Source organism: Theropithecus gelada, chromosome 2, assembly GCF_003255815.1.
Source record: "Theropithecus gelada isolate Dixy chromosome 2, Tgel_1.0, whole genome shotgun sequence".
NCBI lineage: Eukaryota > Metazoa > Chordata > Mammalia > Primates > Cercopithecidae > Theropithecus > Theropithecus gelada.
In genome coordinates this window covers 64,660,014-64,676,025 of record NC_037669.1, presented here as the reverse complement: position 1 = coordinate 64,676,025, position 16,012 = coordinate 64,660,014, and the positions used below count along the sequence as shown (strand labels likewise).

General features: G+C 37.1%; 1 protein-coding gene across 3 annotated transcripts in view; it reads left to right on the top strand.

Moving 5' to 3' along the window:
• CHL1 (cell adhesion molecule L1 like) overlaps nt 1–16,012 on the top strand; it is a 209,996-nt gene that overhangs the window by 50,204 nt on the left and 143,780 nt on the right. The window lies entirely within an intron of this gene.

Here is a 16,012-nt window from a genome sequence, read left to right as displayed (position 1 = left end):
ATGAACAATTTTTTTCTATGCATTTGTTGCAAATGAGACCTTAATACAAATATAAAATAATGAAGACAATGTGGAAAGAGATAGAGCATCTTGACTTTATGAGTCATTGTTAGCATACCTGGTTCCTGGTAACCAGTGGTCTTCTAAATGAATGGAGGCTATACCAAGAATCAGTCTATGAGGAAACTGTGTGCTTTGAAAAACATTTGCTCTCTTCTCTCATCCACTGGAGTGGTTTTGCTCTCCACTATTTTTAGATCTTCGCTTTGGGACTTTCCCCAAGAGGGGTTCTCCATACAGGCTTTCTCACCACAGGGCATCTTCAAGTCTCTTGTAACATTAAAAATGGTTTGAAGTATATTCTAATATCGTTAGAGAAAACTGTTCCCAAAATCTGATTAATCAGTTTGTTTGATGATGATTGTATGGGATACATTTATTCCATGAAAACCCTTTTATGATTTCACTTTATATGAATTTCTAGTTCATAAGAAACATAGGTAAATCTTCTGAGATAGTAATGAACAAAATATAATACCCAGGGTATTAAATTTTAAAAAAGAGATTTTCATACTACCGTGAGGAACCGTAATTGTGGTTGTGTCATGATGATGTATTAATAATTGTGTCTCTTGACATCATGAAAATGGATGGTAACCTGTAAAACACCCTTCTTGCTCAAAGCCCTGCATTCTTTCCTGTATTTTATTGAATTATGTTTATTTCTTGTGTTCCTCGTGGTGATTGATGAAATCATTATTTAATTCAACAAAATAAGTTCCCTTACTATCAGTTTTCATTGTGCTAGGGAAATCAGCAATCAGGTTTCAGGAAGGGTTTGTGGAATCATAGTCATAAAACACCCACACCCACACCCACACACGAACAGGCATTTACCTACTCTTCAATTTTCTTTTGAGAATCTCTCTTTTGGAAATTTCCTACCACAATACCCAGCCTCTCAAGAATTTAAAAACAATGGAGTAAAATACTCTTCAAGCTCTGATTAGATTACAATATGTGAATGCTAATTTTGTTTTTATGTGTTTCAACACCCAAATTTATCTGAACTTAGGGCACAATAAGCAGTTTAACTGTTAGAAATCTTATAAGATTGAGTTTGTGCCTATCAGATGAATACAGATTTATTATACATTTCAATTATTGCTCTACCTATGTATAAAATCAAAGGTGACGTTATCCATGCATCTTAACAGAAAGCTTAAATAGTTGAATGGCAGAGACTACATTTTTGCTGCAGAAGATCATGATAAAACATGTGCTGAGACTGCTTGATGGTACTTATCTCTACATACTGCATCTCATACTGATTTATGGATTTGGATGACTTATTTTATGTCAAAGACATAAAGAGAGTAGAGAAGAGAGAATAATATTTTCATTTAAGTCTTAGTAAAGTTCTATTCTATGAGACGTTATAGGTGCCTTCTCTTGGTGGTCTGTGAAGTTTTTATAAAGATATTGATTATTTTCCAGTGATACACAAATCTACTGTCAGAGACCACTCAAATGCTTAGTTACACCAGGGTTTGGCTCCTATACCCTGAGGAGGACACGATTAACCAAATCCTCCTTTTTAAACGTTCTCTGGACAATGAACTGCACGTTCTGCACAAATGGAATTCGCTTGACTAATTTCACCTCTGCCTCCTTCCAGCTCTATTTACATGCTTCACATTCAGTTGAAATTAATTATTTACACAATGGTCTCGTGAACATATCTTTGAGGGCAAGTTAAATTTTTATTTGCATCATTACCTGTGAGAACACAACCTGGGGCGTATTAGATGCTTTGTAAGTGTAGAGGTAGGGAGAAAGAGAAAGAAAGAGAGGAAGAGAAGGAGGGAAAGATTTTCCTGATAGATCACTTCTTAGACACTTTCTGTACTGAGAAGTTCTGAGATTGCCTCTCTGGATCCTGTTATCTTGGCAGTCTTGCTAAGAGTTTCCATTAACACTTAAACATGGTTACTGATGAGTCTTAATGTTCCCTTAACTATCAGATCTCTGATGGCCCCACCTAGCAAGTGGGACCCTGGTCAAGAAGTTCACCTCTGTTAAATAAATACACATAGATTTTCAACATCCCTTCAGATGCATTCAGAGATGATAAAAGATTCCACTGAATGCTAGAACATTGTGCATAAATAATCAAAGTTTTATGCTCCTCAACAATGATGCTAACCCATATCCTTTTTATTTTTCTTTCCCCTGATACGAGGATATGAGTACATCCGAACTAGTTCCATGCCCTTGTCCCAGAATTAATCATTCCTATCCATATTTGATGTTTATACCTTTTAAATATTTATGGGCTGTTATGTTCCTTTATTGTTGTTCACCCACTCTGGGGACAGTCAGAAGCCTCACATTTCTTCCTTAGCCAAACACCCCATTCCCTTCATCCTCTCTCGGCTGTTCTTTGGATTACCTCCAAATTGCTTACATAATTTTGGTATTGAGGTGCCAAAAATACATTTGTTTCAACTGGAGTCTTATTGAAGTTGCTTTTACTCAAATCACGTCCACAAATAAATGTAATTTCCAAGGCATGAAATTCAGTAAGTTCTCCAAAGGGAAGCTGAGGTGTACAAATATTTCATTATAATGCTACAGGTAGATTTTAAGTCACTAGGAAAATTACATCTCAAAATCAAAAGATTATAGAATGAGTACTATATGAAGAATTACATTTTAAAGCATAGGCCTGTGATCATTTTGCAGGTTTTTGTTGTTACTGTCAGCCTATTGGTTTTTATTAATAATTTTATTGAGGTATAACTGATACACAAAGGACATATTTAATGTGTACAATTTGATGAGTTTGGACATTTCCAAGGACTCATGAGACTGTCACGGCAGTGAAGGTAATACACGTATTTATTACTTCCAAAAGTTTCCTCTGTCCCTCTTTGTTTTCGTTTGTAAGGTTTTAATAGGCTCAAGCTCAGTCTTCATAGCCTCTTTTTAAAGTTAATTTTTTTCTTTCTTTGCAAATTTAGAAGGCAGATTCATTTCATCAAAAAGAAAACAGTTGCTCAGTTGCTATTGCATTGCAGATAAAAGACTGACCATAATGACCATTAAATTATTAAAGAATAAAAGATACTGAAACTCAGCGAAACTTGGGTGATCTCTTTAATAAGCAGACACTTTTAATCTTATATTGACATTTAAAAGGACTGTTCGAGTAGCAACATGACAGACTGCACATATAAAACATCCATGAAAATATGTAGCACAACCAAACAAATAACTTAGAGCAAAATCCAATGAAAGGAGAAAATTGTGTTTCCTCAAGAAAATGCTACTTTTGCCCTAAGGCAATTCTTGTTGGAGAAAAATATCATGTAAGACATTGACACAAATCACAGACATCTCTTCTAAACAGTGGATTTTATTGGACTGCACACGTGTGCAGATATTTAAGGCCTTGGAAAGGAAATCAGTGAAATATATCACTATTATCACCAACACAACTGCGGAGGGCAAAGAGCAGACACATCTCAGATCCTAGTGATGAAGCAGGGAATTAAAAAGTAAATCAGAGCCTCCGATCAAAGGCTAATTTAGTCTGTCATCATTGATTTGCAGTGGAAGGAAGCCTCATGCACAAAGATCAAAGATTAGTGACTTCACACTTACCACAACATCCCCACCCTAAAGGAGGGAAAAAAATCAGAGAGAAGAAGGGGGAAAAAAGAAGAAGAAACATATCAAAGCTCACTAAGAACCCTGTGCAATATAATCTACCTTTCTTAAGGATAGCATGCAGTATTCGAAAAATGAAAATGAATTTTATTATGGCATGTTTGAGTTCTACCTTTGAAAGAGTGAGAAACTGGCACTATTGGCTTAAGTAACTTATTTGCAAACAGACATTATTAGGCAGGGCCTTTTGCTGCAGTTGCTTCCCTTTATTTGTAGCCCTTCAAATGCATACATTAAGATTCTCTTCACAACTGCAAACAGCAGGTAAATAATTGTATATTTGAGAGACTATTGCCTATTGAATTTAAGTTGGTCACAGACTTTAGTCCCCGCTAACATACTAATTGTTAACTTCCTGTTAACCAGTTTTATCAAGCCTTATGTAATTTTTGTTGTTTCAGTACATATTGTGAGTATAGCTGGCTCCCTAACTGTGTATGAATATTATATGGGGAGGAAAAAGTCCTGTTTCTCTATTCTTCTAGAATCTGTACCTGGGGCCTGTGAATTAAACTAACAAAAGACAGACTGATAGGAGAAAAAAACATATATATATTTTTTTGAGACAAGTCTCACTCTGTCACCCAGGTTGGAGTGTAGCGGTGCAATCATAGCTCATTTCAGCCTTAATCTCCCAGGCTCAGATGATTCTCTTGCCTCAGCCTCTTGAGCAGCTGGGACTACAGGCATGCATCACCATACCTGGCTAAGTTTTTATATCCATAGAAATGGGGTCACACTATGTTGCCCAGGCTGGTCTTGAAATCCTGAGCACAAGCAATTCTCCTGCCTCAGCCTCCCAAATTGCTAGGATCACAAGCCACAAATTTTATTTGATGTTAGTAATTTAATTTTTACATGCAGAGAGGATGTCATAGTAAATAAGTGAAAACTCAAAAAAGCAATTAGACCAGGTTTGTATATCATTTTAACTAAGGGTGATAAATTGTGTAGAAGTGACAAGACAAAGGAAAAGAGATTTAGGCTTCTAGGAGCAGTTAATTGTGGGAAGTTAAGTATATGGGCAAAACTAGTGGAAGATTAGGGTTATTTTTAGTAAGATTTGTCTGTGCAGATCCGTCTCAGTACTGAGTTTCTATCTCCAGTGATAGTGATTGTCCTCCTGGTACAGCAGTGGGAAGGGGAAGACCCTCACAAAAGGAAATGCATGTCCTCCTTTTAGGCATATAGTGGGGAGGCAAAGAGCTCTTTCGGTATTTGCTGTTCCTGACTGCCTTCAGCTCAAAGTAAACCTTATGCCAAAGTGGCGTATTTTGGGGTGACATGTTCTGAGCTCTTTCAGTTCCTATACATTATATTCTCCTATGATTTTGCTTTGTATATTTTATGACATTCTAAACCTGTGCCATGTGTAAAATGACAGTGAAAATGAAAGTAATCGTCTCATGAAATGTCTTTCTAGTTGTCTAATTATAGGGTGCCTTATTAGTTTGTAGGAATTAAGCATTTTCAAAGGCATTTATTTAGCAATTGTTTTTGTGTGGCTGTTAAGAGCCACAGGGTTGAAGAGACAGTAGCAAACAAAGAGAGACACAGTTCTTAACCTCTCGAAGCTTATATTCTTATAAAGCAGACATGTTATTCAAGTTATAATGCAAACAAATGTAAAATTGCTGCTCTAATAAGTGCTACAACATGGTGATTTGACCTGTGGTGGTCAGAGAAGGCTTCTCTGAGCAACAAATGCCTGATCAGAGATGAGAAGTAAACTAAACCAGAAAATAATACTAGAAGGATCCATTTGATTGGGAACTTTAGTAGAATGCTTTCATTTTTCTTGAAATAGATGTGGAATCCATCTGTGCTGGGGAGGTGAAAAATTAGTCCACCTATCAGACAGAGGACAGACAGTGCTGTAGATAATTTACTGAGAATGGATTTTAGGTCCAGAAAAATCTGAGTTCCAACTTTAACTCAGTAACTTTTTGGTTGAAGATTTGGACAAACTAGTCAACCTCTCTGAACCAGAGGCTGCTAATCTGTAAAGTGGACTCATAATCCTTATCTCAGATAATAATAATCTCAAGTAATGTTTGTTATCAATGTCATCATCATAGGGTTGATTTGCAATGTCATTTTAGGCAAACCATTTTATCTCTTTGAGTTTCAACTTCACACTTCTTTAAAATGAGGTAAAATGAGGGATGTTGGATTAAATGCTTTCAAGATTTCTTCCAGCTCTACATTTCCACGATTTTCCAAGCAAATGTAAAGCTGGAAATTTCAGTCTAGATATCATGGGAAGCCTATATCCTGGAAAGCTAGAAAAAGTGTTGTTTTTGGAAAACAGACTTTTTAAACGAGGCATAATTCCACCCTTTAGCAATTTTACTTATATTTCTTTAATCCACACTTAGAAGTTTCTATTATCTTAGATTAAATTTTATAGCACATATTTCTTCTGCTAAAAAGCCTTTAAATTGTTTCAGTGGGAAGTTTAATTTCCCATTATGGTTGGTTTCTCAAATCATTCTTTTTGTAATAGTCACATTTTTACAGTCCTGTTTAAAACAAATTCAGTTTTTCAACTAAATATAGCCAGCTGAGTTGGAAATTGAAATACAAGGACTGCAAAATCAAATGATAATAACCCAACCATAAGGTTAAACTTTCCAACAACCACAATCTTAGAGACCACCGGAAAATTGTGTTGCTTGTTTCTTATAAAATATAAAATAATATTTTGAAGATTCTTGTGACTGAAGTAACATTTTATTACATTTCTAAATCTAGAAAAGGAAAACTATTTTTAACACCTTGTTACTTATTTAAACATAAAAATATTTAGTTTGATTGGAGCCTCTTCTTGACTCTATTTATGTTTTATTTAAATTACTATTGCTTTAGCTATGCAAAGCCTGCTTTTGATTATATATTTATGGTAAACATTTAATCTTTCTTTGTAGAGCCACAGATTTAAGAAAGTATCCATATATATATATTTTATATATAATATATATTACATATATTTTTTATATATACATTTTATATATATATTATATATATATTTCTATTTTGGTATTTTACAACCTCACTCTTATGTTTTGTATAAGAAGTACTCTTAAGTGCTTTCATATTTATCTTCATTTTTACCTTAGGAAACACATATTGAATATATTAAATAGGCAGCCCAGGTGCTATTGTCCTTACATTACAGGTTAGAAAACTGGGCCACTGACTTATTCAAGTTTGATTGTATATTTATCGAGTGAAAATTAGATCTCATATCTCATATCTTCTAACTTCTTATTTTGCATTGCCTTACTGATTTTCCAAGGTAAGACAGAACCTACCCAACCGAATGAAAGAGTACTGACATGAATTAAATCTGGTTAAATGCCTTGTGGTCTGATTGTCCTCAATGATTATAGCATTCAATGGTATTTTATTTTGATTTACCCTTCCATTTGTTTCTTATAATACTTCCCATTTTGTTAGCCTATGTATAGATATGCTTTTCATTAGTGAATGTCCAATTATCATGCTTTCATTTTGGGTGGAAGACTGATTAGCATGGATTAATTAAGGTAATTAAATAATTATAGTTACTATAATATAACTGTATAGAAATCAACATAGCATGGTCTAATTACCTAGTAGTTAGGAACATGTGCTTTGGAGAGGTGATTTAAGTGGGCTTGAATTTGACCCTCCATACTTACTAATAATGTGTGCTTTTGCAAGCTACTTAATCTTTATGAGCCTTAATTTCTCATCAGTAAAGAGGAGATAGTAGTACTTACAGAGTTTATTTTTAATAGACACATTTCTCTAATTGTACTACATTTTATACATGGTAAAAGCTCAATATTAGTATTAACAATACTTTTATTGCCCTAGCCATGGCCGTGACATATCTCACTATGAACCAATTATGCTCCCTTAGCACCATAGTTGTAGAGGATGGGACAGTTAATGTAAGTTAGGTTGTTTAGAGTTCTTCCCTAAGGATTTATTGAATTGATGCTGAAGTAACAGAGCTGCTATCAGATAACTATACCAGTACATAAGCAAGAAAGAAACAAGAATAAGCAGAGATGTTTGGGTTTCTGGATCCAGGGGTCCTGGTAGTTGGTTCCTTCTCCGCCTTTTCTGTAGTTTTTCCATGTGGGTCAATACAGTTCCATAACTTAAGTTAGTTTAGTTTGATTTGGGTTCCTGTGACCCACTAATGTAATACAACAATACAACATCTTAAAAGACACATTTCTTTGTTCTTCAAGTTAACACGTATTACTCACAACAGTATCTTATTACTTATTTATTTATATGTTTATTTTCTTTCTCCCAATTACTAAAATGTAAGCTCTATTTGAACAAAAACTTGCAGCATTCTTTCTTCAGCTATTAGAAAACCTCTACCACCTACTAGGTTCTCAGTAAATATTGGGCAATAAATGGATAAAAAGAGAAAAGAAGTAACACTTTTCTAAAAGTGCTCCTGAATTAAAATTGCATCTGTGTTCTTTCCTGAATAGACTGGAAAAGGACACAAACTTAATATTTACTGAGAACTTACACTGAGCTAGCCATCATGTTAGATATGATATATCTTTTGAACTTGATGGTACTATCTCCATTTCACAAATGCACAAATGGAGGGACAATGAGCTAAAGTCAAATTGGTGACCTTCTGGTTCTCTGCTCAGACCGATCTTTGAGAACCAGATGCTTCCCCAGCTGCTGGGGTGTGTCCAGTAGCTCGCACTTACATGTCAGCTCTGTTTTAGGGATTGCCTCAGTGGAAGAGAGTACTCCTTTGTACAATGTCATGTCCCCTTTCCAGGGAAGCCCACATCTAATGCCTATAAAGGCCCAACATCATCAGCTCAGCTCAGGATAACTCTTAGAATCATTCCTGCTTCAGAACACCCTGTAGGGTACCCCCTTCCCAAAAATTGATCTCACATCCCTCACTAATAAACAAGACTCTTCTTCCCAGGGAAACCAACCTGCTATGGTAACTTTCAAATATCTCTGCCCAAGCTAGTGACATGGCCTCTCTAAGGAGGTAAAATGGGCTGATACCCATTGAAGCTGGGAGAAGTATAGTTCCAAGGTATGATTTGAGAAAGGGCTAGGTATTTTCTAGTTTCTTGAAGATAGGCTTTTTAGCTGGGGCACAGGGAGCTGGTGATGAGATCTGACTGTCAGGGCAGCAGACATCAGACTATGCAGGGCCTATAAGCTGCGTGGCTTAGTCCTTTTGTGCTGCTATAATAGAATACCACAGACTGGATATCTTGTGGATAACAGAAATTTATGTCTCACGGTTCTGGAGGTTGGGAAGTGCAACATCAAGGCATCAGCATCTTGTGAGGGCCTTCGTGATGTTTCCTTCAGAGTGGAGATAGCCATGCCTCACATGGTGAAAAGTGGAAAGGCAAGCTAACTAAATCCTGCATGAAGGCTCTTATAAGGCCTTTATGAGGGCCTTAATCCCATTCATGAGGGAGGAGCCCTTCTGACCTACTCACCTCTTAAAGGCCCACCAGTTAATATTATTACATTGACTATTAAGTTTCAACACTTGAATTTTTGAAGGGATGCATTCAAATCCTACCATCGTGCAAAAAAGCCAAAATTGTATTTCCTATTGTCCCTACCCTTTCCTCAGATACCAAGATTTGCCTATCTCCATCTCTAGCTACAATTGTTCTGAATTTTGGGGCTCATTTCTACTGCATGAATTTGTATTTGAATTCAAGACTTGAAAGATTAATTTTCCTTTCAGAATGTTATTCATATACCCTTTCATTATTACCCTGCTCACTGGTTTCCTAATATAATTATAGTCTCAAAAAGTGGTTGCATTCTGGCAAAAGGGTGTTTTGAGCTAGAGTTGTTATGCTGTTAGTCAGTTGCTTGTAGTTAAAAAGTCTCTTTTTTAATCCACTGAAATGACTGGCGTCCCAGCTGCTAGGATTCAAAGGCAACAGGGAAGGTTTCCTAGAGTTTCATGTGATCATTAAAACCTTTCCAGACATTTTAAGTGATTATGATTTCTATGCTGTATTGACTTACAATTAGAGATCATTCAAATAACTTAGAATTCAGTAACTTCTAGTCACAGAGAGGCACAGATAGGCACTGTTGACAACCTTTTGCTTGATAACTGGTGGTGTCTTCGTGTGTGTGTGTGTGTGTGTGTGTATACATACATATACACTAAACTGTACTGCTGTATGTGTGGGAAAAAGTCTAAATGCTAAGGATTTTTATTCTATTTTGGGCAAGTGTCTGTGCTCAATGGAAGCAAGTTGGTATCTAAAATCTGAAAAATATAAAGATAAATGGATCATATGTGTACTTCAAGCTTTATTTTCTTGCAGAGCTTTTTTTCCTAGTATTTCTTGACAACCTAGAACAGTAGTTCTCACCTTTGACTGCCTGTAACCATTGCCCGTAGCATATTTTAAATCTAAGGATCCCTGGACAGATACTCTAACTCAGTGGGTGGAGCCCAGGTAGCTGTTTCGTTTGTTGTGGTAGTTGCTCTCTTTAATGTCTACCCATGGTCCTGTAAGACAACTAGGGTTGTGAACCATCTGTCTGTTACACTATCTAAAAGGAAGGTGTCTGTGGATTCAGGGTATCTCTTACCTTGCATACTTCCACACTTTCAACTTTCTAAAATTCCTGGGATTCATGTTCCCATTCCCCAAAGAATAGTGAGTTACCTATAATTATCTACAGCACCCATCAATAATGCCTTTACTCCTTCACTTTAAGTTCTGCTTAGAGCTAAAGATATTCTAAGCAAAGTAAGGAGGTTTCATACCTCTGTGTATCCATAAGTGTACCTGACAAAGAGATGAAACATGAAAGCGAAACAATACTGATAAATGAAATTTTAAAATATAATACAACTATGATAGGTAGTCTATATTCTGGCACTTCATGAAATCTCCAAATTATTGCATATTACCATAGCATACAATTTTTACTTATAGCATGGTAAAGCAGAGTTCCTCCTTTTGAGTGATGTACAGCTATTGTACCACTCTTAAGTGGTAACTTAACTTAGAATAAATATAAATATAATTATCTAGAGTTGTACAACTCAGCACCTCTGGTTTGGACCAGAGAAGAAGGCCTTAGAGTAGTGGTTTTCAACCAGGAGTGATTTTGCTTTTCAGGAGCATTTGGTAACATTTGGAAATATTTTTTGGCTGTCAACACTAATGAGGGAGAGATTTGCACCTGGTCAGTTGAGGCCAAAGATGCCACTACAGCAGAGGCCAAAGATGCTGCTACATGTTCTGCAACACTCAGGACAGCTGAATGCAAAAAAAGAACTATCTTGCCCCAAATGCCAATCATGCTGAGGTTGAGAAACCCTGGCTTAGAGTACTGTATTAGTCATCCTGGCCCACAAAATTCCCATGAAAATTTGGGAATGAAGGGAGGATTCATATGTATCTTTTTGGTGTTGAATTTGTAGTGCCTGGGAGCATGCTTAGCATGCAGTAGTTACTAAATATATTCTTTAGATGACTGAGTGACGGCATGATTTGAATCGGACAATGTTATTTTACCAGCCCTGGGAGCTGGGCAAAAGGGGGCTGCTTAGGAACAAAGACACAAGTCTGTGTATTTCTGTGCTTGCCTTTCCATGGAAATTCCCATTCAAGGGGGTACCTAATATGTAAGTGATTAAAGATACCTCCTCCGTGGATTTTCCATGGTGTCTCGTATTCTCTAATTAGTTATTCCTTAAAGTTTTGTCCACCTGTGTATCTTTAGTGGGTATGGCTTCATGTCACCTTAAATATAGAGGCATTAGCTTTTCTTAGTTCAGTATATCTCAGATTATGGGATGGATAATATTGAAGGGATATCAAATGATCATAGGTAACCTAAGGTATAATGAAATATAGACTCATATAAAGCAATTTTTTTTTTATCTTTAGTGATCTTTCCCTTAATTCTTTCAATATTTCAGGTAGAGTCAAAGGCTGGCTTTGTACTATCATGATTTTATAACTAATTTTTTTTTTTTTTTTTTTTTTTTGAGACGGAGTCTCGCTCTGTCGCCCAGGCTGGAGTGCGGTGACGCGATCTCGGCTCACTGCAAGCTCCACCTCCCGGGTTCACGCCATTCTCCCGCCTCAGCCTCCGAGTAGCTGGGACTACAGGCGCCCGCCACCACGCCCGGCTAGTTTTTTGTATTTTTAGTAGAGACGGGGTTTCACCATGTTAGCCAGGATGGTCTCGATCTCCTGACCTCGTGATCCACCCGCCTCGGCCTCCCAAAGTGCTGGGATTACAGGCTTGAGCCACCGCGCCCGGCTTATAACTAATTTTTAACACCATCTCATCTCTCTCCTTCTCCTTCTCCTTCTCCTTCTTCTTCGACAGAGTCTCTCTCTGTGGTCCAGGCTGGAGTGCAGTGGCACCATCTCGGCTCACTGCAACCTCCACCTCCCGGGTTCAAGCAATTCTCCTGCCTCCCGAGTAGCTGGGATTATAGGCACGTGCCACCATGCCTGGCTAATTTTGCATTTTTAGTACAGATGGGGTTTCACCATGTTAGCCAGGCTGGTCTCAAATTCCTAACCTCAGGTGATCCACTGCCTCGGCCTCCCAAAGTGCTGGGATTACAAGTGTGAGCCACTGGGCCCAGCTCTCTTTTACATAAAGAGACAGCAAACCTCAAAATCAGAGATGCAGCTGGCCACAGGTCTATTTAAAATTGTTTTTATTTCAATTCATGTATTTTTCATGTAAAGTAGTGTTGATTTCCCATTTATAGCAGTGGAGAACATATTAAGATATTTTAATTTAAATAGAAAAGTAAGTCAATTAAAAATAAGTGCAAGTAGTGCACAGATAGGAAAAAAAATCATAATCATGTCACTTAAATAGGTGAAGAAATCATTGAATTTATTTGTTTTATTAACATTTCTCATCTTGATGGAGAGGATGGAATCTGGAGATTGCAGCTTGAATGGCTCTGGAAGAGGCAGCATGTTTTATGGATTGGATGTGTTTACATAACTGTGGGACCACATGGGAGGTGACACAGAAAGGCTTAAAGAGGACAGCCTCAAAAGGAGGGAGCAAACCTTGAAAACACCTACAGGACCCCTTTTTTTTTTGAGATGGAGTTCAACTGCATCAATTTAAAATGTTCACGTGCTCCCCCATGGCTGGCTGTCCAGGCAGAAGCAACATGACTTCTGGGTTGAAAGGCCTCTCAGATTAAGAGAGAATATTGTTTCATGGGGAAATCAATCACATTATTATGAATCATAGAATTATGAGTCATGTGTTATAGGTTGTTTCAGTCAACAAGACCTTGGATGTCCTTCACTTCAACCACTCTTAGGGGTATTGAAGGGTGTTGCCATTGCAATCTGTCGCCAACGTCTACTTCCACATCTTTAATAAAGTGTCTGCCTCTTGGGGCTTCCAAGTCCAATCGTGGAGTTATGTTTGTAGGAGCCTCAAATCTCTCTCTCAAGAATTTTCATTTGTCTTCCCCAGTTCTTCCCTGTGAAACTACGGAAATTAAAATCGAAACCCTGTTCTATGACCTTCACATGTTTGAAGATAGATATGATGTCTCACTTGAGTCATTTTTTCTTCGAGAAAACATTTCCAGCTCCTTCAATTTTTCCATCCATGAGATAATGTCTGTCTCTTCTTCCATCTTCAGACCTTGCCTTTGAATAAGCTCAGCTTGTCGGAATCAGTTTTAAATAAAAGCACCTACACTTGGATACGGTTTTCCAGGTGTTGCTTCAGTGGGACAAATGAAGAAAGTGAGACAATTGCAGCTCTTGTTCTAGATATCATACTTCTTTATCTGTACCCTAAGGTTACTAACTTTTTGGTAATTTCATCACATTGTTATTAACTAAGTCCTTTTTTTTTAAAAAAAAAAAAAAAAAGAAGGAACTACAGTTTTCACACACCTTTATTTTACACGTATGCCAACATCTTTTTTCTTTTCCGAGACAGGTTCTCCCTTTGTCACCCAGGCTGGAGTGCAGTAGCTCCATCATGGCTTATTGCAGCCTTGACTTCCTGGGCACAGGTGGTCCTCCCACCTCAGCATCCTGGGTAGCTGGGACTACAGGCACATGCCACCGTGCATGTATTCTTTTGTAGAGATAGAATTTCACCATGTTTCAGGCTGGCTTTGAACTCCTGGGCTCAAGTGATCTGCCCGTTTCAGCCTCCAAAACTGCTGGGATTACAGGCATGAGCCACAATGCCTGGCTGGCAAATGTCTTTCTAATAAAAGTATGTGTATTTGTAGTGTGTGTGTGTGCGTGTGTGTGTGTGTATGTGTGTGATATCGTGGGGGTTGGGCAGGAGATAGGAATTGCAGAGAAATATGAACAAACTGTTAAACACAAAGAGAAATTAGAAATTCGAAAATATATGAAGTGTCTGACCCCAAGTTCAAGCTGAGAAGCTAGGCATCAATTTTATTTTTCCTTAGGCTGTTTCTTAAAAAGTATTTCTTCAGAGTTTGGTCCTTGAGCCACTTATCTGCATCATCTTATCAGGGAGGCCTTTCCTGTATATCCCATTGCTTGTTATCTCATCCACCATTTCTTGCTATCTGCTTTACCCTGCTTTATTATTTTTTCATAGCTCTTATTACTTCCAAGCATTTTATATCTTTTTATTTATGTATTATAAGGCTTCATGAAAGGAGGTTCTTTTTTTTTCACCACTGGTATTATATTTGTTACAATGAGTTTATTAAATGAACAATTGAATAATAAATAAAAGGTTAACTTGGAATGTGATTGCACATTCAGATTTTTGGATCCCAAGCTGGGCCTACAGAATTAGAATTTCAGATGATGGGGCCCATTTAACTTACTTTTCTAGTGTTTTGTCTGTGTTCTAAAATTTGAGTAAGACTGAAAGTGCACACAATCTCAGTGCACCACACTGGAAATAAAGTGTAATGAGTAAATTTTTGAACTATCAGCTGGGCATGGTGGCTCATGCCTGCAATCCCAGCACCCTAGGAGGCCGAGGCAGGCAGATCACGTGAGATCAGGAGTTCAAGACCAGCCTGGGCAGCATGATGAAATCCTGTCTCTACTAAAAATACAAAATTGGTTGGGTGTCGTGATGCACACCTGTTATCCCAGTTAGGAGGCTGACACAAGAGAATTGCTTGAACCCAGGAGGCAGAGGTTGCAGTGAGTCGAGATGGTGCCACTGCACTCCAGCCTGGGTGACAGAGCGAGACTCTGTCTCAAATAAATAAATAAATAAATAAATAAATAAATGTTTGAAATATCAAAAAATGGCCATCTTGCTTTACATTCTTAAAGGAAAATGTAAGTCTGTATCAAGACATTAGAATATAATTATGTTGACTGCATATTTTAAGCCAACTGCATATTACTGGCCAACTGGAGATCACTATCTATTAATACATAAAATTTGCTATCATGTAGGTTTATTATTTACAGAGGTAAAAGGGCCTTATTCAAACCTTGTTTGGACTATGATGATGTCATGGTGGAAGATTCACTCCCAGGTCCTAAATAACATTCCGATACCAGCATGACAGCTGATTTATACACGCACAGGCACTTGCAGACTACCATAGTTTACCAAACAAGACCCAGATAGATCATTTCAAAAAGCTACAAAATTGACACAGCTGGGTTGTAGTTTGGGAAATTTGTTCAAAATGCTAATCTTAGAAGTTAAAGGTGGAAAGAAAAAGTCTACATAAAAACCTGCCTTGGAAGGAGAAACTCTTATTTTCCTATAAATTTCATTACTAATAAAATAAGGGAGGAGAGCAATAAGAAACAAATAAGATTAAGGAAGCCAAATGGTTTTTAAATGAAATTATTTTTCTCAGACTTTTCCACAAGGCGTCAGCAGCTCTGTAACCATCAGATTGTCAGAAATTAGCCTGTTTTTTTTTTGGACAGTTTGAGAAGTCATTCCATCTGCTTTATTTATTGTTTATTAAATTAATTTTACTTGATTTTTTGCAGACATAAATGAGATTCTTCTGAATGATGCCCTATGCTGTGAAACCTTAAAATAATGCTGTAGTCACTAGTTCTGCCTCTCAGCTAGTCAGAAGGGCACACCCTATGGTTTTACCTTTGATCATTGCACAAAAAGAAGAGCCAAGATTGTGTAACCTAAGTGTAATCAAAGTAACATAAAAATTACTTAGTGAAGCTAGCCCCGATCTGTTTAGCATGATGTTTACTAATTTATTTTTTTACCTCCAAGTAAAATATTTGGTCTTTTTAAAAAA